General features: G+C 37.4%; 1 protein-coding gene across 3 annotated transcripts in view; it reads right to left on the bottom strand.

The window, feature by feature from the left end:
• LOC150085345 (uncharacterized) overlaps nucleotides 1-26,883 on the bottom strand; it is a 139,180-nt gene extending 112,297 nt beyond the window's left edge. The window contains exon 1 of one of the 3 annotated variants that reach the window (XM_090373167.1): nucleotides 26,759-26,883. The gene's annotated coding sequence lies outside the window, so the exon portion shown is untranslated. Of the gene's footprint in view, nucleotides 1-21,112; nucleotides 21,222-26,758 lie in introns of those variants that run through there. The other 2 variants (XM_090373165.1, XM_090373166.1) reach the window with 2 other exon arrangements.
• Between the last annotated feature and the right edge of the window lie 915 nt (nucleotides 26,884-27,798).

Raw genomic sequence — 27,798 nt, 5'->3', positions numbered from 1 at the left:
TCTGCTCATTAATCAGCACGGAAGAGTTGCTGTTTTATGGTGCTTGAGAAAATGTCATCCTAAGATGTTATTGAACTTTAATGTCGTTGAGTAAAGTAACATAAAATTAGTCAATTTTACGTTAGCTCACTTTAGTTGCATCTGCTTTATGCTGAATTTCTTTATCATTGTACATTCTTCTAGAAATGCCTGTACAGGGGGTTTACCCCCCTTTCTTTTTTTACAATTTGGCAAATAAAGGATTTTTTTTTATATCAAACGTTGCTTAAGAACGCCTAAGTGACACGATGCGGACGTTAATCGCAGAATCAATGATTATCACGCAATTATTTACAGTTTTGCAATTCATTTAATTTCAGGCATCAAATCATAACCGCCTATTTTAATGAATGTTTTATTTAATTCGCAAGAATAGATTAGGAAAGCTGGTACTCGCTTTACTTTCTCTGATGGTTTTTAATTTAACAATATACTGTCTCTAAATATCGCCACAGGGGCACTGAACTGTCTGGAACTATTGACACTGTGATATTAGTTTAGCAAGTGTTACGTATTAATATTGAAATAGTCCTGTGGGCATGCAGAGGCAGCAACACGTTAATTAAGTGGCATAAATGATGTATGTATATATGTATAACTAAATGAACAGATGGTTTATGGGAAGTTCAAACGCAAACCCGTGATAATCTAGTACCATCGATGGGGCAGAAGATGGAAAGACATTTCTGTATGTGATAATTTTTAGCAAATAGATAAAAAAAAAAGCATTATTTTAGCGTTACTGGTGTTATTGGTACAGTTTAATTCAAATTTTCGCTTTCCCTTACAAATTGATTATTAAATATCTCTAAATAATGGCTCATATTTCAAGAGTCCAAAAAAAGTAAAAAGTTAATAAGTTATAGAAAATAAAAGACGTGTGCGTTGCAATGAGTTTACTTTATTTTTTAAGATAAAAAAATCTTTTAGGAATAATTTAAAGTAGCCGGTTTCTCTCATAAAAAAGTATTACATAATTAACTTGTCGGCAAATTCCTCTTACGCCAGTTGGCGTATGTACTTCTTCACACGAGAGTGCCTAGAATACTTTTGACAGGTTAATTAATGTATATAAGATTATGAACTGTACATACTTTCAGAAGGAGTTTGAGTAGGGGGAGGGCATAAATACCGCAGTGTATGAGAAAAAAATTGGGAAGAAATTAAACATATACAATCGATTTTCGAATATTCAGCTTAACTGCGGGAAGGAAGGATTGATAATGCAAAACACAAAAAATATGAGCAACAGATTTTTACATAATACTTATTAAAAGTTTGCCTTAATAAAATCATTTAAATTCATATTACTTTTTCTTTTTTGTTGTTGTTTGATTTGCTCTTTTTTTGAAGAACACAGATTGCTTCCTGTAATTTGTCTGTCATCACACATGAGACCAGGCACAGGTGCTCCGTTTGCCTAACTTTGTGGTTTTGCATTTAGATAAATCAGTCACGTTGTGAGCATTACTGGCGAACTCCAAAGAATTTTTTCGTTTCTTTTATATATATGTGTTCATTACGAACAGTCCTATCACTGACAGTGAGTGCATCTGCAATAAATTTCATTATCACGCGATTAATTTTCAGTAATCTCGTTGAGATTTTGTTGCATTGACAGTGTATATCGTTTTTCGTGATCACCTATTGCTTTCACCGTGTCTCCGTCTGTCTGTCCGCATGTAATAACTCGAAACTGTCCACTGCAAGTCAAGCATGATTCCCAGCGGACAGATTTTCAATGTTATATTTGCCTCTTTTAGAAAGGTTTGTTGAGTCATCTCAAATTAAATTAAAATCGAAGAAGAGAAATTCGACAATTATTATTTCTTTTTTTTTTTTTTTCATACATATCACATATGCTGTCGTCCATATACTGTCTATTGTAGTTGAAGCACTGGATATTATGTTTGTTGCCGTACGCTCATTAGAGGAATGATTGAGCAGTATGAGGGATGCGCAGAAAACAAATGTTCTAGGTTCGTGTATATGAAACTTGAGCAGCTCGTTTTTTGTTATCATTTGGCAAAACATAAACATCCTGAATTATTATTAAGAGTTTCTTATTATGTTAATCATTGCAGAAACGTGAAATACACGTTATATTTCGACTGTGTATTCAAATCCAGGAGGAAATATTTAAAGTACATTACAAAAATATTGTCTAATGTTTTTAGTTTGCTTTGTTTAGTTTTCTTAAAGTAGTCATATGAACCTTATTAGAAGCACTGGATTTTAAATTAAACCCAGGACGTCTTTAGCTATATTTAGATGTCTTTGGCATGAAAAAGATGGCACTGTATCTGAATTTCGTATATATGAAATACATGAAATTGTTTCGAAGGAAACTTGATTATTTAAGTCATCCATATTTTATTTTAAAATGAAACCGTTGCAAGAAAAGATCATGATTGGATGATTGACAAGCTCGCCCTTCTTCCTTCTTCCTCAGATAATAAAAGTTAAGATGACGAAGTGGTAATGTTTCGTCGAAAAGTCAATTATTAATTACTCAAACTATGTTGAGAAACTTTGGTGGCCTATTTTGTAAAAGAAAAAAACGGAGGACCTCTACTAAACGTTGAATCCGTTTATGAAAGCAGCAGGCGTTTGAATTTTTCCAGTAAGTGTTGCAAAGTATGCAACGACTGAACGACAGACAGAGAAAAGAACACCAAAGAGACGATCAAGAATTACCAGAATGTCCAGTTTCAATATGAAATGTATTAAAGACGAAATCAGTTTCTCTCCTTCTTTAATCAGTTTATGTAAATTGTCTAAAGAAAATTTAAACCAGTTGATTAAAGAGAGAGAGAGATTGATTTCGTTGGTAGCCAAGCGGAGTTACACCGCATCATGAAAGATCTTGGATTTGAATCTGAACCCATGGTGTTCAGACGTTTTTAACCATATTAAAATATGTCATTTTAAATTAAATTAGGTACATTTTAAATACAGAGAACGGTACTTCAAAAAATTTAATTAACTTAACGTTATTAACGTTAACGTTAATTAATTAAAGTTAATGACGTTAATTAATTTAATTTAATTAACGTCATTAAATTAACGCTATATGTAGTTTTAAATACGCAGAAAGGTACTGAAAAATTTTTGTGTTCAAATCAGAGATGGCAGTTATACAGTTTCTGAATGGGGAAAACTTGGCGGGGATACAACGCCATGCTGACACAGTGATACGGTTACCAAATAGAAACCTCCGGAAAGCTTGAAGTTAGATGAGATGGATGCATGCTAATAGAGTCGATGTGGGCTACCGGAAACTCTTCTCACGTCCTTTTTCAATGCTCCATTTATGAGGACCTAAGTACGGCTCTTAAGGCAAAAGTTCCAAATTTATTTCCTGGTGTGAGGAGCTACTCGTATCTATCAATAAATTCCAGGCCCTTCAAGCCTTCTGCAGTGCTGCTTTTAATCGTAGGAAGACTTTCAAGCTCAATATTAATGCAAGCAGTCAAATTGAAAACACATCACGAAATACAACCTGTTGCCTCATCTGTCGTCCTGATGACGTCATGTACAAAATTTTGCTAGTGTTTCAAGAACACACGAAGAACGTTTTAACAGGTGTTGCATTTTTCTGGCTCATCCCTTGTTAAGACACTCCGCAACTCAATCCTTCTTCTGCACAATGATACCATCATCACCCAGTGAATTTCTGATACCACTGTAGAGTAACAGATTTACATCTAGAACTTGTTCCTGCTTTGCTGATCTTGTTTTTGGATAACTTTACTGCTGCTGTTTGACTGAAGACTTTTTCTCTTTGTTGACTACTTGAGCAGCACTGGATAAGGACATGGTCGAGCAGTATCCTTTGTCATACTACACTTTTTCCCCCTTTATGCTATTTTTTTCTTTATTTCTTCGTCTTCTGCTGTCCTGTCTTCTGGATCAAAGGGAATGATTGCGTGTGCTGCTGCCGGCTTGCTGGCACGAGTTCCTTTCAGTGGTTCCAAACTCGCTTTGGACATTCAGTGCATGACTGTTGAGGTTGGCCACAGTACACTTGCAGTTGTGGGCTATCTCCCCGTGGTGTAAACAGACACTGGAGGTTTTCCAAGTGATCCTCTTCCTGGTGACAAAATGGCCAGAAACAACACACACACACTGCACAAACATAAAACTACTCACATTTCTGGTCTTTTATAGAGTTCTGTATTCATCAGAGTGTACCAAGGCGGAGTTGAACTGACGTTCAGGTGACATGTGTAGACATGTATAAGATACTATACATGTCTACACATGTCACGCTAATAAATGATAAAAACTGCTGAAACCTAATGCGCAATAAAACCTTTAAACAATCAACTGTTGAAGCCTATCTGCCAACATGCATACCTCTTACAGAGTCAATGATGGATCTTGTGTAGATCATCTACCTTAAATGATGTTACTTTATATTATTTTTAATATTTTAGTAAACAAATTGGGGATTAGATGATAATTTCAAGAACCTAAACTTGCTTTTTATAAAAGTCAAACATTTATGAAAGCGTTAATGATACTTCTTCAATAATAAGCTCTGAGCTGCTGAAGAAAACAACTTGTAGGATTCCTTGATAATCAAGATGACAATATATGAACGCAGCAGGCTTATTTGCGGTTTATTTTTAGATGTATCTCGTTAGTGGGATTAGACCAGAGCAAACTACGGGTCGCTATCTATTAGGTTTCTAACAATTCGTAATCAACTTAAATAAAAGTTAAATTGCTTTCTCTGTTCTTGTCGTACCATATTAAAGTCCAGATTTACAATGAACATAACAAGATGGGAGCCGAAGCTCGCTTAATTTAATACACCGTCTCGAAGATTCGGTATATTAAAAGAGATTCTCTCGACAGCTTCAAGGAAGAGTACGCAAATGATTGCATTTTTAGTTTTTCTTACGTGAACAGAATAAGGCTACGTATTTCCATTCAGTGATTTTATGCACAGACGCTGATAGTCTTTGATTTCACTTTATCTTTTATCTAGGCGAGTCGCCTTTTCGTTACTGCCTGCATTAACTTCTTATTTTTATGCTCTTCCCTTAGCAGCGGCGAACCTTCATTTATATTCAAGCTTCTTCTCGAATTTGCCTTACTCTTTTGTACTTCTTTTGAAAGGATAGACTTACAGTGGAAGGTCGAAGACCTTACAAAGGAGTTTCTTAACAGTATGTCTACTGGTCCATGGAATCGCCTAGCGTGTGTACGCTACATGGGAATTTGTATATACCTACAATAAAATTCTTTCTGACAAGAAAATCTAAACCAGAAGTCGCTTTCTTGCTATTTTTCTTTGTGTTCGAGCAAAATAGCCATTTTGGTTCCATCATCTATTTTCTATTTCAGATTCAGTTAACCAATGGATGAGATAATACAATAAATACGCATTTTGATGATAAAACTTTTAACTGTTAAGAAATTCAGAGGTAATTGAAAAATACCGAGATTGAAAGTCTTCTCAAATGGGGGGGAAAGAATTACTCACGTGAGTTAGCGAGATGAACCGTAATTTTTTTGTGATGCTCTAAACCGAAATTCTTCGTCTAGAAACTAGAATGTAGTGCCTTCCTAAACCATTACCAAAAGCTTATTCCGCTCGGGCGAAATTGTCGGAATCGTGCACGTACTCCAAAAACTTCTATGCGTTCTCTCCATCTCTACTTTAGCGCTGACTACAGCCGTAATTTGTCCTTATTTCATCCGCTGAAGAACCTTTTGTCGTTTTATTAATCCCAAGAAAGTGAGGATAAATAAAATATTCATGAAAAAGTCGAAAGTTTCATGAAACATGTGTAGTACGTAGCTGGATCTGGTGATTCTGAAGTTGGTTGGCATTAGTCAGATTGGACCAAATTGGCACAACTTTCCAAGTTATTAAATTTCGACTCTCCAAAATTGTATTATTTGTTATTCGTTTCTTGTCGACTAAGTACCGTATGGATTCCTGGTTTGTTAAAATTATTTAGCGAGCGTATGTTCAGTTTGGAATTATCGAGGTTGTGATCAAGTCATGAAATTTATCCTCTGCATGGTCTTAAAACTATTAAATGCCGAGCAAGGTGAAACTACGTTTTATGTAAAACGTGAAATTTAATACGAGAATAAGAATAAGATTAGAGAATAGAATTTTTATGTTCATTTTTCATTAAAAATCCAAGAGGAAATAAGTATTTCAAAACGATGGATGAATATTACGTTGTTAGGTATATTCAATGATGTGAAAACAATTACTTTTATATGTAATTAAATGGTAACATTATAATTGTGTACTTTTCACATCTGTTAATCACAGAAAAATAAAAATGCAGTTAATTTAATAAATAAAAATCCTAACTTTTCTATTTAGTATCACCTAACAAAAATATCGTCAAGCGTCAGCAGTTGTGCTTGATGTTAGTATATCTATGACTGATGATTCTGTTATATATTGATTGATATCAAGGCAGCATGTGGTAACTCCATCATTATATTTATTTGTAAGGACCATGACGTCCATATTTCACGAATTTTCTCATTGAATATAGGAATTCGCAGCAGTATGTCGTGGCGAGTGTTGAAATAATTCGCATGCTGATATTCTTCAGGATATTTGTTTTCTGGTACTTGCATCCAAAGCTTAGTCGTAAATTATGATTTATGTAATAACTTCAAACGATGGTTTCTCTTGAAATTCAGACAGTTCATTTCCTTAGTAGGTGATATATATCAGTTACCAAGGGACTAGAAATCGGACAACCGTCGTTCATCACATCAGCCATAAATGGGTTTATAAAGAAGACGAAACGGGATTTATGTTTCTACAAGTCATTACACCAGAGATTGAAAATCATCAAACAAAGCTTGCAATCTATCTTTATATTCTTCAAATTTTCGATGTTTAACTTTATGTTTAGGAGTCAGAATTACTCTGTATTTTAGGTGGAGGTTAATGACTGAAGTCTTTCGTAATATGCCTTTTGTTCTAGAGATAGAAACTGTTTGAAAGAGTTCTGAAGTAATATCAGTAAAAACATTCAATCCACAACTCATTCATTGTTTTGTTTTCCACTTCCTGATAAAACGTTCTTGAGGCATATATAAATAAAGCTTTGCCTTCGCTATGACCATCACCCGTCCGATCACATGTGACTCAACAATCTCAGCGGGCAGATTTTCAGTAAATTTTATATTTTTTTCTTTTAGAGAAGGATTTTTCAAGCTGTTTCAAATTTAATTAAAATCGGACATATAAATTCAGCAAACTAAATATATAGTTGCTTAAGCATTACTTGTTAGTGAAGTTTTAGGTCCAAGTCCGAACCCAGATTATTCAAAAAGTTCCGGATTTTTGAATTCCGGATATGAGATTGTACTGTATAATTGATTTATGTGTTTTCAGTAACGTAAAAATCAGGGTTATAACTTATAACAGGACATGGGTGCACCACTTTCCCCCAAGACACAAAAAGTTAGATGAGAAAAAACATATACAAATCCATCGTGTAATGACTGAGAGAAAGATCATGTGTCAAGATGAAAAGCGGTTGAAGTGGGGGGAAAACCCTTGCTATCAACGCCTGAGACCGAATAACTCAGCCATGGAGTGAAAATGCCCATTAAAGTTCCTCGCGTCATCGAAAGGATTAGAACCCAGGCCTTTTCCACCTGGTGTGGGGATGGAGAGGACGGTGACGATACCACTGTGCTACTTGCGCAGACAGCAATATAAAATAGTTCCATCAACGCGAAAAATGATGGCTGCCTTCTAAGGAGATGGCTCTTCTGCACAACAACACATACCCACATGTCTTTGAATCCGCGGGAGAAAATCATTGCGATTTTGACTGCAAACTCCAGCTTCTTCAGAATACTACTTGTTCTGTTCCCTCAAAAGGGCATTTATAAAACCACTGTCAAAAGGCATCTCTGACGTGAACCGATTTCTGACGGCTGTGATTGTGTGATCATCAATGTTTCATATTTTAATTACGGTAATTAAATTTTATACAGTTGTATAGATTTTGGGTTCTGGTCCCCAAAATTTTAAACTCTGATTATTTCCCATTACGCTCATCTTCCTAGCATAATCAGAGGAATACCATAATCATAATGAGGATACATAATCATAACCAGGCCTAACATGTGATGTCGTGGATCTGTGTAGCTTATAAGTAGTACCAGCCCTGTAGCTTACTATGTTTATTGCACTAAACGAATAACGTTGGCAACCTCACCAGACGCACGATCATTGCCAATGGCATATCTCTTATTAAGTTAGTGCCCGAACTGGTTAATGCATTTTTCCAGACAGCCTTCGGGATTTAATGGCAATAGATGGCATGGAAAAGGAACGTCAGTACGTTGAATATTTTGCAGTTTTATCAGGAATACACGCTTCTCGAAATTATGGTCGCTGTTTCATCTTTTTCATTATATCCTTTCTGTTGGTTTGGAGTCGCCACGTGAATATTAGATTATCTAGTTCGAAGCTCAAAAAGAATGTTTACTAAATAGCAAGTTGCTACTGTATTTTTGCATTGCTCGTTTCTTTCTTTCCCTGGTTTTCACTTTTTGTATATGAAAAGAAAACCTGAAACATCCAAGCGGAATATTCCGTAGTGCAGCGTGAGACCAAAGACTTTTCACCGCTGTAACGAAACGAAAAAGTCCTGGAAAAAAAATTCCTCCCGGACAGTAACCACGATCCTTTGCTCACTGTGGGCTATTGACACTTCGTGAACAAGTTTTTGCACTCATGAAAAATGTTGTTGAACGATACTAGGCGATTTCTCGACTTTAATATAAGAATCGCTTGACACTACTCTGCAAGCTTCAAGGAAAGTTTTTCATGCAGTTTCTTTTAGCATTCCTCTGCTAGCATAGATACGAAATGGAATTCGTGACTTTTGAATTTTACCTAAAGGTAAGCTTAATTGGGGCTATTTTTTTACGAACGAATTATGAGCAATTCTTTTCTGTCTACTCGACTTGTATTTTGTCACATTTTTATTACAGGTTTTGTATATATATTTTCTTGAAGTTTATAAATGCGAATATTAATTAGGAAATCAAATACATAAATTTAAAACATTAAATCATGTCGAGAAAAAAAAACTTTATTCTCAACCGAGCACGAAAGGCGCCATCCATTTTGTTTCGTTTTATATTTAACTATGAGATAAATTCAAAATTCTGAAATATATCACAATAAATCATAAAAACGCAACAAAAATAGTTAACAGTGTCAAAGTTCCATTTTTTTCAGAGTGAAGCCCCTTCAATGCATTTTAAAAAAATACTTCTGCTCACCTTGCGTGCGCCCAACATTTTAAAAATAACAACTCTTTATACATGGATCTCTTGATTTCAAAAATTCACCATTAGCTTTCGATGCCCCATACCAAGGTGAGCCACGAGTACCAACCTTGAAGGGTTGCTGTCATTTGTTTGTTAGTAAACTATTCATTGCGTAATAATTTGTTCCTTACTGCCATTGCTCTGACCTTGCACTTCGACTTCCCAGAATTATAAAAATCCATTGCTGTAAGCCGAGTATTTTTATATAAAATGGAAGGAAAAGGTCTGACATTGTTTTGACAGTACACAGTTTCAGGTATAACACATTTGATAATCGATAGTTTCGAAAATCTCTGCTACACAGTTTTATTGGTATGCAGTGCGCCGAGAAACTTGTGAAGTTGTTCACTTGGCCAGAATCTATACAGCAATTATATTCGAGATAGCTGTTCAGCTTCATTTTGCCGATTTCACGGAGAAAAGCCTCCTTCCAACCCTGTTCCCTCTACAGCTGACAAGTAAAGTTTTGCAATTGGAAAGTGGTCATGTGTATGTTTGACCTCTCGTAATAGGAGGCAACATGCCGGCTTCCATATACCATGTCAAGACTCACTGGCATTCCTCGTCGTGAACTGGTAGCCATGCGTAACGTCGATGTTGTGAGTGAAACAGATAGCGTGCTATTTGACATAGACCATATCGCTTCATGAATATACGGCAAATGTATTAAGAGAATGGTTATCTCTCTCTCTCTCTCTCTCTCTCTCTCTCTCTTGCGGCCACTGGATAGCACATGGCGAAGTTAGTTGCCCGTTTGGAATGTAATAATGAAGCTAAAGTGAAACGGTTAGCCGCTACCAAGTTTGTCATTGTCATTTAAAATAAGAGAAGAATCTTTCAAAGAACCTTCATTAGGAAAAAGAGTGACATTTTAAGATGGCTTACGTTAAAAGAAAGGCATGTTTCATAATTTTCATACAGCGTAATGTTTGATAAGTATTAACTGAAAAAGACTTTCACGAAGAACAGCTGAGTTCCATTACGATATTCATATCCAGATACTTCCACTGTATTTGATCAGAGAGAAAAAAAAGCGCAAGCGCAAATGGTAATACAACAATTAAATCTGAACTCAGGAAATTAAATTTTTACATGCATTGTACTAAAAAAAAAATGTTCTTGTTTATTCTCCGGCACGACTACTAGGTCAGTGGAGTTTACAATAAATCATCAATACAAACACAAATCGTATTTAGCAGTTAGGGGCTTGAACCCCCGGTCCACTCAAAGAGCGCGTGTTATTGCACCTCACTGCTGACCACTCGGCTACGTCAAGGCTAAACAAGAGATTCATCACAGGTGTGCCACGAAAAACTCAAGTTATACGGCAAAAGTTTAATTTGGCCCCACCACCAGTTTTGCTGATGTATGACACCCGTTTTCATGGGAGCGGGATTCAGTTCATTAAGAACAGTATGGGCACAGTTGTGACCCGCCTCCTAATGGCGTGGACGGGTGTTGGGAAGCAGCCTTCCAGGCGATCGTCAACACGTCACTGCCACTTAAATTATTTTACGAACTCGCAGTGTCTATCAGAAATGACTGTGTGGTTTTGTTGGCTTATGTTGCTGTTGTGCATTACAAAATCGTGTGTATTGGGAAAAGATTTTGAATCAGTAGCCATTATTTTATTATGATTGTTTTCTTTAAAATCTTTTAACCCTCATTTCATATGACTTACTTATAAAATTGAATGTTATAAATATAAGAAATCGTAAGTGTAAAAATGCGACAGTTTGATAACTGTCGACTTTATAACTGAATGTTATAAATATAAGAAATCGTAAGTGTAAAAGTGACAGTTTGATATTCAGTTTTATCTTTGTTTGAACAACAAGGAAACGTCAATCAAAAATGGGATGTCTGGTCATCCGAATTTACAAGAGATTTATGGACAGAGTATTTCTGTAGAGGCAAGAAATCAGCTATCATGCACATAATAAAAATAGCATTGGGGGAGAGAAAAGTAGCAGGGCGGATACAAAAGATGTGCAAAAAATTTAAGAGTCTAAAATTAAAGAAAATCGGAAGACCGACTGAGAACAGTTATGTGTAAATATCTATATCAGAGCGTTTTAAACATGTTTTGCAAACGAAAAGCTGTCATTCAAATATTCAAAGATATCAAAAGGCTCAATATTGGGAGTAGCATTGTCATCAAAACAATCCGACGATTTCAAGGGCTTCATACACTTTGGGATCATTCTAACTCAGGTCGTCTTCCGTGAACTGTGAACATTATTCTGATGCCCCACAAAAATCAAACATTGATTAATCCCAAATGCTTCTCGTGTTATTTTCTTGGAAGATTCCGTTTCTGTCCTGGAAAAAAAATGCAACACAAGGTGTACATGGTCTCCTAACATCTGCCAGTAGACCTCGCCAGTGAAACATTGGTCCATACTCACCAGGGGTCCTAGTTTTTGCCAGCGAAACAGAAAATGAGTGAAAACCATCATTGCTAGTCTGTAAACAGTCCATTACAATGCTAGAAAGACTCTGATTCAAGCACCGAAAGAACCGCGCTTTCTGAAGAATATATATGAAAGTCATTCAACTCAAAATGATTACAAACGCTTCTTTTCGCAAATCACGAGCATCACAAAATTCTGTTTTCTCAAAAATTATGGAGTAGCCTTTCAATTACCTCTCTCTCTCTCTCTCTCTCTCTCTCTCTCTCTCTCTCTCTCTCTCTCTCTCTCTCTCTCTCTCTCTCTCTCAATTGGCCAACTAGCACGGCTGTAAATTCTCTTGCAAAGTCTCACAACGGTTTCTCTCAAAAACCGACTGATGTCATGGTTTTAGCGATTGTGACCCACTGTTTTTCTCGATGCAAGGTTCAAAGTCAACCAGGATGGGTATTGTGAGGAATTCCTCGAAAGCATTCTTCTTCGGACCTTCCACCAAGGCTATGCTCTCTCTCTCTCTCTCTCTCTCTCTCTCTCTCTCTCTCTCTCTCTCTCTCTCTCTCTCTCTCTCTCTCTCATAAGACAAGAGCAACACAGCAGCAGTGGTGTCTTAAGAATTTGATGGCTTTCATCCCCACTGAAGAACGTCTTCACTGATCCCATTTGAATCCACTCGCTTATTTGACGTGGAGAGCAATTTACAGCAGGGTCACTCCTCACAGAAATTGAGAAACACTGATCCCCGTTGATTCCGTGGGACTTTATCGATAATGAGACAATTTGGGAATGTCTGAAGGCAGTGATCAAAGCAAAAGCCACTTACATTAAATCGAAGTTTCATTTGAAATGTTATAGTTATTACTGAGTTATAAGAAAGATTTAAGTCCAGAATTTTGCGATTTAGCTATCGTTGCCCGATAGGGTGTATTTGAGTCTCTGCTTGTACCATATATAATTTAATTTACCATATATAATTTACATTAACATTTACTTCCGATGTGTATCCTGCATATAAATGTTTCATAAAGATCAATTGCATCAAACGCTGATTGTTTTGGGGCAGCTCAGAAAAGCAGTTCAATTGTAAATAATAAACAATGGAGAGGTCAGTTCTGCTGAAGAAGAAAAGGAGGAGACGGAAGTTACTCTTTCACCCTCTGCATCGTTAATGCAAGCTTTGGATGTAATGAACAGCGTATTCGGCTGATGCATCCACGGCATTATAGAACTTGGGGAAGTGATCGCGGCAGCAAATTGAGCGATACGTCTTGCGTCGAAATACAGAAGGGAAAAAAATGAAACAGCTAGGGTCGTCCTACAAATAGCACGCAAGCAGCAACAGTGAAACCAAGATTCTTTATTTCATGCTGCTCGTTTATCTTTATGGGTAAACGAGAGTTGCATACAGCTACCCTTCCAGTTGCGTGATTAATGCGTTTCTGGAAATCGCCACTTAAACGCAAAAACACGAATATCAGTAATACTTTTCCCATAGAAAACAACGTTACAAGGTTGGCTGAGTTCTAAATCAGATTATAATTATCAGATTTTTCTTCACAATTATACTTTGTAATAATGTTTGTTTTATAAGTATTTTAAATTTAAATGCGGTTACAGGACATGCCATTTAATATATATTATATCTATACTGTACGAGATAAATACTTAGAACTGTTATAGTGCCCTAAATCTCATATACACTGAGTGATCACTGAATTATGACAACTACCTAACACCGTGTTGGGCCACCGTTCTCAGGGATAACAGCTCCATTAGATGTCTGAAGATGTTCATAGGGATCTGCAACCAATGCTGCCTGCAATACTTTCCACAGTATTGCAGGCAGCATTGGGAATAGATGACGGTTGGGTGTCCATACCCTTCACCTCCGTTTCAAAACAGGTGTTCATTGCATTAAGGTCAGACAAATTTGGAGGCCAATCAAGATCGTCACTCTGTTCCTCGAACAATTTGTGCACAGTACGAGCCCGCTGACACGGTGCATTATCGTCTTGTAAGATCCGTTTCTATCCGAGAAAAAACATGCAACACACGGTGCACATTGTCTCCTAACAGGTAGTTTTCACTGGCGAGGTCTCCTAGACCTCGCCAGTGAAACGTTGGTCCATACTCACCACGGATCCTTGTTTTTGTCAGCAAAACATACCCTATATTAAGCAACTACAGCCACCTCCTGCCTGGGTAGTGGACACCATGCACGATGGGTCCATGGATTCGTTGCTTGCGCCACACACGAAGGCATCCGTCAGCATGTTGCACCAGGTAATTGGACTCATCCAACCAGCACACTCATTTCCAGTCCTCCAGTGGCGCCTCCATAGCCAGGTGGGAAGGAGCAGCAGCAGTGCGTAGCACACGCTTCTTGATTAGACCGGGGTTCGAGCCCGTCACCACCAAATACGGAGGATGCGGAAAGGTCAGGGAATGACCACCGCATATCCCGGAGCAATATGGCCTTAGTTGCTAATGCTCCTAAAAACCAAAAACAACAACAACAGTCCTCCAGTGTCCAACCAACGTGTTGCTCACACCACAGCATTCGCCGTCGATGATGATGAGCGGTGAGTAGAAGATGTCTTGAGCCGGCTGCTGGGGAGCCCCATGCATCTGAGTGTGCAGCGCACCGTCATTTGAGATATTGTTCTTGCATTCCCCATATTGTATTGTGATGTCAGCTGTCGCACAGTGACCCGTTTGAGCCCGTACAAAGGGCTGTTTTTGACGTTGAAAAATTTAACGTAGTTCATTCGTAATTAAAACAGAACGTTCGTATTTAATATTATTAAATTTACGATACATTAAGCAATGTTGGTTACAGCGGACATCTCTTTATACATCTTACTCGTTATAATGGACTTTTCCTGTATTATTTTTTTTTTATCAGCTATCTGCTTATTGTCAATACCGAAATGGAACTTATGTACAGTCTCAGAGTGTTGCCTAGCAGCATTTGATAACAGGAAAAGTAGACACTTGGTGAGTTCAACCTGATCGAAACGCTTTCGACATGTTCATCTGTATTCACAATATATACTGAATTTTGTTCGATTTTCAAAAAATAAAATAAAATAAAATGCGATATAGTGCTTGTCTGTTGCTTTCAAATATGGAACAGAGCGTCAGTAGAAAGGAGGCGAATTTGCAATCATTTATATATTACAGTTACTACGAAGTAAAAAGGAACGCGAGTATAGACTAGATGAAATAGGTTATACGAATTTATGTAAAATAGGGAACTATTCCGCTTTCCTTTACTATTCCAGACACTTGGAAAGGGCAGAAGTCTTTCGATATGGTTTCAGTTCCGTCAAAATAATCACCTATCGATAATTAACGAACTTCCATATTGAGGTACTGTCAAATAAACAACACTTCTCCAAAGAGGTGCATATTGATACTTATTTAAAGGATATTTATGATGTAAGGTTGTAACAGTGAAATGAATACGCGATGGCTTAGGAGATCAATCTCCTAAGCCACTTCTTCATTTCAAACTATGTCCATACAATTTCCCAAAGCAAATTCTACAATGAAAGTGACCTTGGATAAAACTCTCTGTTTTATTATCCCGAGCTGCTAGTGACTGTTGCTATAGTAACACTCTAGCCAATGTATGCACGCAGCAGTGCGATGGTATCATACATCTCATTAGTCTTACCCAACACATTGCGAAGACTTTTCACTTCCTAAGCCACTAATTCTTACAATTTACTGCGTATTCAACAGTGAAGATTAAGGAAATCCATACCGCAATATAGTACAAAAGGTTCTGTTACCATAGTGATAGTTGCCGTGGCAATACTCAATAGTGCATGCGCGCAACAGTGTAGCACTATGATAAAGCAACAGCAACTGGGAATATAAAGGGTGTTTTTAAAATCACCAAACCAATACAATTACATATATGTCCGGTTATACTTGTGGGAGCAACATAGAACTGGAGATATATGCAGTTACTCTTATAGTTTTGTCGCAGTAATTGATTAGGGGACAATATATTAAACACAGCTGTCCATCGTGCGATAGGAAGCGACATGCGCCCTTTGGAGACTGTCCTCGTAATTTTGAGATAGCCAGACAAATGTCATGGTGAGTCCGAGCTCTTTCTCTCTCTCTCCATCTGTTCATCTATCTTGGCCGTGTGAGTATCGCCATCACATCACATTATAAATTTCGTGCACACATGAAATTTCTAACGTGGCAAATGTAACGTGTTTTGGCATAGATTCTTTCTTTCTTTGGCATATTCCCACAAAAAATGCGGTGGTCTGCCATCTTGCATAAAATCTGTTATATTACATCGCTGGATGTTGAAACATTTCCAAGTAGCTCTGCCCATCCCATTTGATGTATCGCATACAACAAACAAGCAATAAGTTTTGGCTAGCTTTGGCTGCATTCAGTTGTTACTTGTGGATCATTTTTTTAAATCAGTAATGACAATATGTTATGTTGAAGAGATGGTCAGTGTGGAACACAGCCTCATAGATTACGTCATAAATCCATTGACAAAACCCTATCTCTTCTCTGAATCTTCCAAAAACAAATGCTGAACATAATGAGATTTTTACAACAAAATTGTCTAACCACTTTGTCAAAGTGGTTGAGTGAATGGAGAATCCGAGAAGATTTACAAAGAAATGGATAAAATTTTCAGTGATCTGCATTCTTAATTATTAACCAAAACTGATCATGTAGAGTCTTTAGGCAGGAATAAAGACAAAGTAAAACTCTATATGGGTACACAACGAGCTCTCGCTCTAGTAAAAGGATGGACTTTCTAAAAAAAATGACGGACAGCTGTGCTAGGCCACAGGTACTTCAATATGTGCGGATCATAGCCTCAAGTTGAATTAAAAGAAAGGAGCGAGACAGCGCACTGTTTTATTTTCAACCAAGTGAAGCATCTCTGCACCTATGAAAGCCACTGCAGTGAATTGTTTTCGGGATGAATGGTTAAGCTGTTAACTGTTTTTCCGAAAAATAAAAGAAGCTCTGCTTTACTCAAGGAACTAACTGTCGATTTTAGCGCAAGATAAAGTGCTCTGCTCACACAGAAGGGTTGTTTTCTACTTTCTAAAGAGGTGGAACTAGCCAGCACTGAAATATGTCCGAGTAATCGATTTTTGCAGGGTAAGATGAAATACCCTCTTTTGAAAAATCAACAGTTACTTTCTGTCTGAAATTAATAGAATACTGACATAATCTTCTTGGATTTAAATAATCTTCATTGTTTAAATATCTCTTAACGTGTGGTTTTAAGGGAAAGAAAAAGGAACAAAACGCTTGCTTAGGTAAATTAATTCAACGTGTTAAGTGGTATGGGATATGAGATTTCATATAATAGGGTTCCCGTCTTTAAATGAAGAATGTTCAGTTTCCGTTCTTAAATTCAGAATAAAGAATTTTGGTCTACAAAAGTATTAAACTGACAACGCTAAGGAAAGAAGTTTGAAGGAAAGAGTGGGGTATATTTAAATCCTCGTATAAATATCATGTGATATAATACACTGAGTAGCCACTTTATTAGGTACAGCTATCCTTTTCATGAAATGGAGTGTTCCTTTATTAATAGCATCACGTGTTCATACCATGCAATATCCGACAGGTAGACAGATACATGCAGTTCAGTGCGAGAATGGGCAAAACGAAAGATTTGTGACTTTCAACGCACTCGTTAAGTATCTCGGAAACTGCAAACCTGCTAGGGTTCTTACGTGCGACTGTGTCTCAGGTGTATTGAGATTAGTCCAATAACCTAATAACATCCAGCCAAGGGCGATTCTGTGGTCGGAAACTGCTCGCTCGCTGATTCAGAGGGCCGACGCAGATTGACAAGATTTGTGCATAACAGAAAGGCTAATAAAATAACAACCCAGAAGAACAGTGGTAACCAGACTCATGTCAGAATGCACAACTCGTTGTACATTTTAATCGATGGGGTATCGCAACCGACGATAGAATCGGATTTTACTTTTGTCAGCAAAAAACAAAAAGATGTTACGGTTACAGGGGACTCTGGAACACCGCCACTAAAGTGAGAAGGATAAAGAAATAAATGGTGCGTGATCTGACGAATCCCAGTTTCTGCTGTTTTACACTTGATGGGAGAAACAGCATATGTAGAAATGAGTATGAATACATGGATGCATCCTACCAGATGTTCGGAATGCAGACTGCTGTTAGCGGTGCAGTGGCGTAAGTGTGTGTTTTCGTGGTGCGCATTGGGCCCCTTGATAATAGTGTGTCAACATTTGGATGCCACAGATTATTTTCCAACATCATCCCTTCATGTCTGCAATTTATCCGTCTACGAATGGGTTCTTCCAATTGGATAATGAGCCATGTCATAATGTCAGTTATTCAGAATTGGTTTCAGGATCATGAGAGTGAATTCAGCTTGGGGAGGGCCAATGTATTCAGCAGACATCAATCCATTTGAACACCTGTGGAATGAGATGGAATGAGCTCTTCGAAGAAGAGATACGCAATCATCTAATTTGCAACAAATGTATGAAGAAATTGAGTCGAAATGGACCAGCATCCCTGTGGCACCCTTTCGACACCTCGCTGGATCTATGCCACGACTAAAGGGAAAACTAAGATGGGGGGAACCTCGCTATTAGGTGTACCTAATAAAGTTTCCTCTGAGTGTATATCTCATTCTTCTTCTTTTGCTATAATGAGTCGCTCATAATAAGTGTTGTTTGGTTACAGGCATCATTTGATTTTATCCATCAGTTCTTCTGCAAGTGAATAACCAATCGTTTCGGCAACATTTCCACTGCATGGAGAAACAAAACTAAGGTGAGTCTGTACGGTTTACTCTTTTTAGTCTTCTTATTCAATACATATTGAAGTGGGCGTAGTGTGTACATGAAGTGTAGATTTTAATCAGACAAAAATGGCGCACGTCCTCGTATTTTTTAAAATTAAAGTTGAATATGTAAGTTTTTTTAAAAACGTAAGAACTGGATAGAAATAAAAAATATTTTGAGATGAATTTTGTGAAAAATTTAAGATAGATAAAAAGTTTGTTTTTTGCAAATTTTTCACAAAGTTCCTCTGAAAAATATATATTTTTCCTTTAGTTCGCTTTATAAAGGAGGCATAATAACTTAAAAAAGCTTTAATAAACTTCGTTCTGGCTCTGTAGTAATACTAACTAACCAGAATAGCAGTCTGTTCCTTCTCTGTTTAAGAAAAGACGATGGTCCCAAAAGGATATGAACCCAGTGTTATATCTTTTATTACCGTCTATGAACTTATGTTAAAAGGGAACAGCCTATTACCAACAGTCTCCATAAGCTGTAAGTCATTAGCGACATGCGAGTGTATATTTGCTTAGTTCGACTCCGAGATTTGTTACAATAATGGATATTTTTGAAAAAAATCTTCACAGACATTATAGTGATTCATATATTCACCTTTGGTTATTTTTCTTGCTTTAAATTTCACGTATATCTTAAGATGCTGGTAGTTCGCAATTTTTTTTATAAAAATGCACCTAGAAAACTAACGTCAGAAATGATTTATTAACTTACGGTCCTCCCCGTATCCAACACGGTGTGTAATTTGAAAGAAACTATATTTCAAGGAGAACTTGCATATATGAAGGGAAAGGAGGGAATGATAGGGAATTATATACTGTATATAATATAAAAGTTCATTGAAATTGGAGAAGTCTGGTAAAGTTAGAAGTTAAGGAACTAGATAGACATATAGATAGATTAGATAGAGTGAGAGAGATAATTAAATCTCCAGACAAGATCTGGTCTATCTAATGAAAATAATCTAAATTTCCTTGGCTGCATATTAGGGTGGACCTTTCAATACCCTATCGAAAGTACCTCCAATTGTTTCTGTTAGAACAGATTAGCCCTCGTGGGCAGCACAGTTAGTAAGATGGTCGCCCTCCCCACACCGGGTGGAAAAGACCAGAGTTCGAGTCCCGTCGGTGACGTGAGGAATTTTGATGGGTCTTTTTCACAACGTGGCTGAGTTAGTCGATCTCAGGCGAGAGTGGCATAGTTTTTTCTCCCGGAAACTAGGGATTTTCGTCCATAAAACAGAAAATCGACTTCAGAACATACGCAATTTATGGACACGGAGAAATATGGCCTTAGTCGTTGATCCTCCTAAAACCCCTACAACAACAGTCAGGTTAATCCATGATTCCTTTTTCACAAACTCATTCCACTCCCTATCACAAACTAACGTTCCGTTTTTTACAGATATTTCTTCTAAACCTGTAGCAGAAAGTCGAAATCCATTCGCCACTCGACTGCAAACATACTCATACCATATTTCATTTCGCTTTTCTTCTGCGAATTAAATAAAAAAGTTCTTGTTTTTTTTGTTTTTTTATTTCTCTTCTGCTGATAAACGTTTTATAGTACATCACATTAAAATTTGTCGAAAATATTCCTCTTTTTTTTTAATTGGTTTCATTTTGCGGTTTTACCATGGAGGAATTTTTTTCTCAGACTGGAGTTGAGGATATTTGTGACATTTCAAGCACCTTACAATTGTTTGCTCAATATTCATATATATATAGGTCAGCGTTAGCGAACCTTTTCCTCCCTGCGTGCCTTTTAATATAGTAAACGATTCTGTTATATTAGTAGTCTTTACTGTTATAAAAACGGTAAGAATGCTTGAACATTTTAATGAGGACTTTGTTGCTGCTTAATTCTGCACAAAATTGCACTTTTAACCGCCAAACGTAGCTGGCATATCGTAAAAGTAAAAGGGAAACTTTTTCTATGATATAAATTGTTTATGGTGGCCACGCCCATATATTTTCCTATGCGTGCCGTTCATGCCACAGCCTGTGCCAGTGGCTCACCATCCCTGGTGTAGGAACATATACCATGAATGGTCAAAGAGAGAGAGAGAGAGAGAATTATCGTTGTCATAGAATGAACAGTTGCCTACAACTTCCTCCTCGTCCTCCTAGGGTCATGAGGAGAAAACTTGTAGAAGGTGCAAATATAATCGACAGAATGGCTTCCTTTCCGTATAATTTTTTAAACTTCCTTAAAACTTTCTAAACTAGGGTTGCAGCCACCTCTAGACTTAAAAGCTTGCAAAGTTTTAGCTAGTTAAATGTTCGTTGACTGCGAAAACTCTGTTATGAGCTCGAGGTCCGAAAAGAGGCCACTGCAGAGTTGTCAAATTTTTGTCCAGACGAACAGAGAGTTTGTTGCTTAAGCTTAGGTCAAAGGGGTCATAATAACAGGTCGCCATTACTAAAATGTACCGTAACTTACATCAAGAAACAGGAATTTCTTACTTACCCTATTAGACAGATGGACTATCAAGCTTTGGGAAATAGTTGAGCCAACGAGAGAGAGATAGATGTTCAGAACAGCTGCACGCGTTGCTATCGCCAGATTGCCGGCCCTGATATCTATTGTGGAAAGTCCTTTCATCATTTACTGCGCCACGCTACCGTTCTGTCGCCATGTATGTGTCATGTTTTCAGCGGTCACGCAAAACTGAATGGGTGATTCAATCATTTCTCATACGTTTAAGTAGCCAGTAGCGATGTCTGCAGAGATCGTTTTATATGGCTCTTCAGCAACACGAAGCTCATCTAGAAGTCTTAATTGACGTAACAACTCCTGTTGCACAGTTCGATATGAAACACATTTTCTGTATGTGTGTACAGTAATCAATATCCAGTAAAATGTAAAGCATGTTCTCGTACATTATGAATAAATCTTAGGTGCTGTCGGAAAGAAATATGAAAATCTTGAAATCGCCCCTGTCAACACTGTTTTATTATTAAAAGCAAGCAGCGCTTTGGCGAATTTTTCTCTCCGGATCCATCCGAGATTTTAAGCTAGCTAATATGCGCAGTGCGTTACATTTCAGGCTCTTTACCAAATAGTAAAAAATTCGCAATTTATAACAAAAATAGAATAAAAAGCAACTTATGCGCGAACTGAGAAAATTTACTCTCTGCGCATCCACCACATTGTCCAATTATTCTTCCAACCAGCGCATGGCAACAAACAGAATATCTAGTGCTTCAGCCAGTATATGGACAGCGTCTGTGATTGTATGAAAAAAATAAATAATAATTTCCGGATTTCTATTTGTCTGCTTTTAATGAAATTTTGATAGGGTCAACAAATCGTTCTGAAAGTGGGAAATATAAAATTTCTTGAAAATCCATTCACTGGGAGTCGACTTATTACATGCGGACGGACGGGCAAAGAAATAATAATTATCGAATTTCTATTGAACCAATTTTAATAAAATTTGTAATGGCGATCAAAATCTTTCTAAAAAGCCAAATATAAAACTTAACGAGGCTCTACCCACTGTGAGTAGAGTTTAAGAACGAGTGAATTAGGCTTTCCCACATGGCCTTGCGCTGCACAGGGTCATAAATAGAACTGCTCTGTAACTGCGTGCATACTTCAGTTGTCATCAAACATAATTGCTTTTATCGATGCTTATAAAGTGTACTTACCAAACGTATACAGTGTTTATTAAAAGTAACTAGTGGAAAAAAATCTCAGAAATCAGAACGAGAGGTGTTGAGGGTAACCTTTTATAAAACGTGTGACCAGTGTGGTTTGATTTGTGTTTGAAGTTGCTAATAGCTTAATTGCTTCGCTAAAACTTGCTATTAGCGCCTTTGGCAAACGAGGGACAGCTCCTCTATTATGCATTATGCATTCTACGTTACTGTATCCCTCCGTGATATTTAAATCATGAATAAACGCACTACTGCTGTTTTCACTGAATGACTAATTATAAGCCTACGTATTTCCAACATTTAATGGCTTGGATCGTTATAACAAATATGGATGATAGAGAATTATGGAAATAATTGTTTGTATCTGTGTGGCGAGATTATGTACACGCTATTTCACTTCAATCAGATTGCTAATGAGAGTTGGAATACCTCTTATATTTGTTATTTTTATACAGGTGAAGTATCTCTGTATCTGTAAAGAAATGTGATATTTCTTTACAGAGTGTGTCAAGCACTAAAGCAACTAAGACTATGAGGCATCGTATAAATATCTAATGCATTACTCATTGTATTTTAATCAATAATTGAGTCTTCTCCCAAAGGGTGTCGCCAAAATTTTGCAACACCGTTTAGGAGATGACGCGACGTTCCAGGATCGACACCATTTTGGAAACTTTTGATCTTTCTTTTCGGCACGGTCTAGCCCATGCGGAAAGGAAAAGCACACAAAAGCCATCGAAAAGTTATACCAGGGGCACTGTCTTCAGCCACACAACTGATATACAGCACAATTTATTCGATCAAGTTAAGAGTACAGTCCGAGAAGAAGATAAAATTGCCCGATGTGATAATCATATTGCCATCGTACTGAAAATGCAATACAGCGTCGTCAAATGTTGCCGAGACATGCCATTGGAATCTCCTAGTCATAGACTGAATGGTACCTTTATAAGCCATAGTCTTGAGGATATTTCCCAGAAGTTGCAAGGATTAAGGTCTGGAGAGCAAAGTGGCCAAGTATTGACCCAAAATTTTAGAAAATGTTTTGGTAATCGTCAGATGTGGATTGAAAAACGTTGTCGGAAATCACAGTAACCTTCACCAATAACAGGACAAGTTTTGGTACCACTTTCTCGAAACTTCTCGAATGATCCAGTCATGAAGTTTGCTGTGAACCCACACTAAACAGTAACGTGCGGACATTGGAGGGGAACTTCATCGATAACACGTGCAGACCGTGTTCCTCGTAAATTATGGGTATTCACACCGCGACTTAGCTGGAAATGAGCCTCATTGTGCGTAAGATGCTCCAAGTCCACAGTCATCTCCCTTCCCCTTCATCCTAGATAAAGGCCATAGAGCGAAGTGAAAGCGTTGGGGATCGCGTGGAGTTAATCAGTGCAGCACATGGATCTTGTAAAGAAACCAGTGCAGGAGGATCGAAGCACTTTGTGGACTATTATCGGTGGTATCTAGTTGTCGCGACATCGTTTCTGACCCAGCAGGCGAGTATCACAGCGGTGTAGCGACTAGATATTTCAATTGGGTAGCGTCCTACTGGCAGCTATAACTTTCCCCTGAACGGCGCATGTTATAAAGTACCTGTTTCTTATCTTAATTTTCTTATTTTTCCCAATTTATTCTGGGAAAGGGGTCCCTCTTCTTTTAAGTGCTTGAAGCACAGCCAGGTACTTATAAAACACGCGGGCCAAGTTTATCTTGATATTCCTTTTTGGAACTAATTTCATTCCCTCATGGTCTAGACCAGAGGTCACTAATAGGATTTCTTGGAGGCTAATGTTAGGAAAATATGCACCTAATCCCAGTTCGGTTCCCTTTTTTTGGCATAAAATTAATAAAACGTCAAGTAAATATCAGATGCATTCAATATATAACGTATGATCGATTTATATTTAAATTCCATATTCGAATAAAGAGAAATTAAAAACACGCAAAACTAAAATAATTACCGTATATATCGTATTTATCGGCTTATAAGGCGCTGGGCGTGGAAGACGCGCCCTAATTTTGGAACGGTAAATTTAAGGAAAAAAAAAACCTTTTGAAAAAAAAATGTTGCTAATACAATGAAAATTTAAAATCCAATAAAAATAAAACTCAAAATCCAATAAAGAAAGGTAAAGGATTATTATCCTTATTACTTTAGTATTATTCAAGTTCAGATTCATTACTGGCGTGATCATCATTATCCTCAACATTATCATAATCATCTGATGTACTCAAGTATGCATTCTTTCTACGTTGTTCACATTGCAATTAGACAGAATAGAATATGTTAGGACGACTATGTCATTGCTCAAAGGGCAAGAATTGTTTGTGGGTTTTTAGAAGAACGCTTCGGATATGTGCAGCACCTTCCTTGGTTTCTACAGTCCTCGTCCTTCGATTTGAAAACATTAGAGACCTTTGGAGATCATTTAGAAATACGCCAGGGAGTAGCAGCAGTAGTTTCCGGGAAGTGCATGAATCTTGAAGAGCATATTCTTATAGGAAGAGAATGGCTTTTGAAATCGATGTTAAGAAGGTTGGACAAAGCTGCATTCTTAATATTTTGGCAGCGCAGTGTGTAATTCAAATTAAAACTATATCCAAATAATGGAACTAATAAAATTAATAATTAACAATGAGATTATAACAAAATGTAAGTATTTACAAGCAAATATTTGAAGGGTACAACAAAACACTCACTTTGAAAGTCATAAATAAATATTGTAACGTTCGGAAAAATCTCTTCATACGATTCAGCACAATATATCGTTAATTAAAAATATTATCTTTGCTTTAAAAAATACCTCTGGTTCAGGTTTGGTTCTAAAGACTGACAAAATTTATATGAAAAAAAAAAATGCAAACAGAACCATGAATTTATTCAAGCAATGATTTAAGATCGAGTTGTCTCCTTGCCCGCTCCTAGAAAAATTTCTGATGACGCTCATGCTTCTGCATATGCCTCTAGTTATATACAGTGTTTTCTCTTGCGTGCAGATGAAAATAATTTATTGTATTTATGTTTGAGTTTTATAGGATACTCAGACACACGTGCCACCACACTTTATCTGTTTGTTGATACGGTCTCCAGTTTCTACGTGATATTTGAGAATCTATAGATGTTGTAGTAAGCTTTTAGGAGCATCAGCAACTAAGGCCATATTGTTCCGTGTATATTGGCTGTAAATTGCGTGTGTTCTGAGGTCGATTTTCTGTTTGCTGGAAAAAAAACGATTTTTCTGGGAGAAAATCCATCGCCTGAGGCCGACTAACTTAGCCACGTTGTGAAAAAGGCCCATAAAAATTCCTCCCGTCATCGACATTATTCGAATTCATGTCTTTTTCTCCCGGTGTGTTACCCACGGTGTTGAGATGACACGTTTCTTGGACGTTCCGTAACCATTCGGATGAATAAAGTCCGACTTTGAAGTATATTTGTTAAAATTTCGAGAGACAAATGAGAGAATCACTGTGGTATTTTCTTAGGCTATCTTAATACCAACATATCAATTTCAGAAGTGACTGCAGCGATGCGCTGTGGATATTTATCTGCATGTTAAAGAGGGCAGAAGGTTTGGCTGATGGACCAAATCAGTAATGCGAGAAAAAAATAGCATCAAACTTCAGGAGGGAATTTTATGAGTGCAGAACCACGAACTGAATTCACATAGGAAGTCATCTAAAAATTAATGAGAAACTTCAACAAATCCCAAAGCATTGGTAAAATTTAATCGAAAGATAACAATGAATACGTATGTGGCACATCACTTGCCTCACATCTAATGGCTCAACACTGCAGGAATTTCATTATCAGCATCTGTAGAAAGAAGCACATCAGTTGCCACCCCACCTCCCTTCCTGTTCTCGAAGATTCACACTTTTACGATCTGAGTAAACACTCTCAAGACTCCTCCCTGGTGGTGCAACGCTGCCAGTCAGCTGTACTACTATTTTTTTTCTCTCTTTTCAAAAGAGAAAAATGGAATTCAGCAGCACCATCAACAATCCAGTGGTCTGCTATCAATGACCATTTATTATTCAGCTTTTAAGTTTACCTACTAGTTAACTACTGAAGAAATTTCATTAATGTTTCGTCATAAATTTTGGGAGGGCACATCATGCATGTAAACATCCAGCTTACACAACCATTCAAGCTCGGAATATTCGTTAGTAGTTTCAAAAAAATTGAAGAGTAGCATAGCGTGGAAAGATAACCGTATGGGACTTGAAAAATACAATTTATAGACCGGATGAATGCATAAATATTAAATAAAAGGAAATATTGCGTGAGGTGGAGGCTGTGGAGACGTTGTACAGCTGCGAGGGATGCCAGTAAAGATAGCTTGTATGACTGTACTTGTTGGAGTACAAACCTACAACTGCAGATCCTGCTGGTTGCTAAAGCACATGATAACTAAGAGCACCATAACTGTAAGCATCTTACCTGTTCTTTTATAATGCGGTATCTTCGGTACACGAGTTGTCCGCTTCTCTGTCTGTTGTCCGCTTCTCCGTCTTCCCTACAAGACTGATCAATGATCAAGTGGCACCACCGAGTCTGCGTAAGAGGCACCACTGTGTCAGGCCGAGTGGCGACACGAAGGATAGACGGCAGCCGGAATCGGCGGTATTCGCAACTATGAAATTTGTTTTTGCCTTCCCCTGTAATCGGTGACCAAGATCTGCAGTAGCGCTTACGTGAGCGGAATGGGAGGAAAAAAATAAAAACGAACATACTGCTAGACAAGAGAAGTGTCTGGCACGAGGAAATATAAATATATTTTTTAAAATATTGGTTTGGCTATAATCTGTGATTGTTAGCAAAGTTTGGAATTAAATCTCTCGGGATGAAAGTCCCTTCTAATAAGCGCTGTATGATGTATTTGTATTTCTTTGGCTGTTTTCTAATCTGTGCTTAATTGTTCCAAGTTATTCTCGCATGGCATTAAATGCATATTGGCGTGACAAAAACGATAGTAGGCCGATGGTTGTATAAGAAACAGAAAATGCGGGGTAAAATTCAACATTTAGGGATTTCATGTCTTAATAATCGAGGAGGTTAAACGTAATAAATTATTTCGGATAGGTAGTATCTGCCCGAAATCAACTGCAAGACCTTAAAAATCATGAATTTTTAAAATCCATGACTTTTTGATTATTTCTCCAAGGGTAGTGTACCCTACAAAGGCAGAGGAAATATAGGCTGGCCGGACCTAAAAAAAAAAAATGCCCACTGGACCAATCCGGCAGTACGGGTCAATATTTTGGATTAATACTGACGACTATAGTTCTGTGAAGATTACCGTGATCAGAGCTACTGTATTGTCTAATAAAAATAGCGAATTACCCTTGAATACTGAGGCTATGTGTATAACCTTCGTAAAAACCAGAATTTTCAAAAATCCGGAATCTTCTAAGTCCCAGAGGATGCCGGATTCATGAGGTTCTGCTGTATTAAGAAAGCTTAGAAACTTCAAATTCCCA

Source organism: Mastigoproctus giganteus, chromosome 5 (assembly GCF_048544385.1).
Source record: "Mastigoproctus giganteus isolate SK-2022 chromosome 5, ASM4854438v1, whole genome shotgun sequence".
In the NCBI taxonomy this organism is placed as follows: domain Eukaryota; kingdom Metazoa; phylum Arthropoda; class Arachnida; order Uropygi; family Thelyphonidae; genus Mastigoproctus; species Mastigoproctus giganteus.
The sequence above is the reverse complement of the archived record's forward strand: the minus strand, read 5'-3'. Positions and strand labels throughout refer to the sequence as shown.